This window comes from Eufriesea mexicana, unplaced genomic scaffold (assembly GCF_001483705.2).
Source record: "Eufriesea mexicana isolate 0111107269 unplaced genomic scaffold, ASM148370v2 scaffold2494, whole genome shotgun sequence".
Lineage (NCBI taxonomy): Eukaryota > Metazoa > Arthropoda > Insecta > Hymenoptera > Apidae > Eufriesea > Eufriesea mexicana.
The window spans coordinates 11,747-12,758 of record NW_016910558.1 but is presented as its reverse complement, the minus strand read 5'-3'; positions in this window follow the sequence as shown (position 1 = coordinate 12,758).

Sequence of the window (1,012 nt, the reverse complement as noted above, 5' to 3'; positions counted from 1 at the left end):
AGGATTAATAATGATCATGCTATGATAATTATAGACTATACATAATTATCAACGCAAAAACTACTAATCTATGAAAACGAAAATTGTTGTTCCAACCTGAGCAGATTCTTAAATTTAATTAATTGATCACGTTGATAAAAAAAAACATTTATGTTTGAATAATAATCAAATTTTATTTTTCCATGCAAACCAAATAAGGTATCGACCAATTTTCTTTCTCTTGTTTCAAAATTTGGAACATTTTTCTGCGAGAGAAGACAAATGAACCTTCATGTAATTTATTTTGAGTTACTAATAGATTGTTCTTACAGGTTGAAAAAATTTGGTCGACGCTAGTACGCGCAGAACACGAGACATCACAAAAGTCATACAGAACTCGAAGAAAGCACATCAGAAGCAAAACATAACTTAATCAGAACGCATATAGAACACATCAGAACACGAACGGAACGCAACACTACTTAGTATAACGCGTACACGTCACATTCAAAATAGCAACAACTACCAGTGTAATAAAGTATACATAAACACGAAAATGTCTTTTATTGCACACTCAAGATGCTCGGTATTTCCATTGATAGAGCATAGTGAGAGAAAGCCACACAAATCACCACATCTCTCAGGCTGCCTTCGTACAACATTCAGTACAAGTGTTCCGTCGTGGAACCAAGAAGACCCGTTACGGTCTTCCAACAGCCAGGTCTTATGGTCGAACAATTCGGCATCGGAATTTTCCGCTCCATGCCTTCAGCATGTTTGACTGCTTTACCTTTTTTCTTTGACTTCTCGTGTCGCGGAACACGAGAATCCTGGAAATCCCTAATTTAACGAAATTAGGCGACGGCTCTTAAGACTTGGCTGACAATAGGCCTGAGGGCTCCACGTGGTCCGCACACGTTGGAAGCCTCGGGCCCTCGCTAGGGGTAATAAACGACCGACGGGGTCACCAGCGCGCGGGTGGACCCCAGGTACCCCACCTTGGAGGAGAGGGTTTCCTCCACTATCGTTGCTT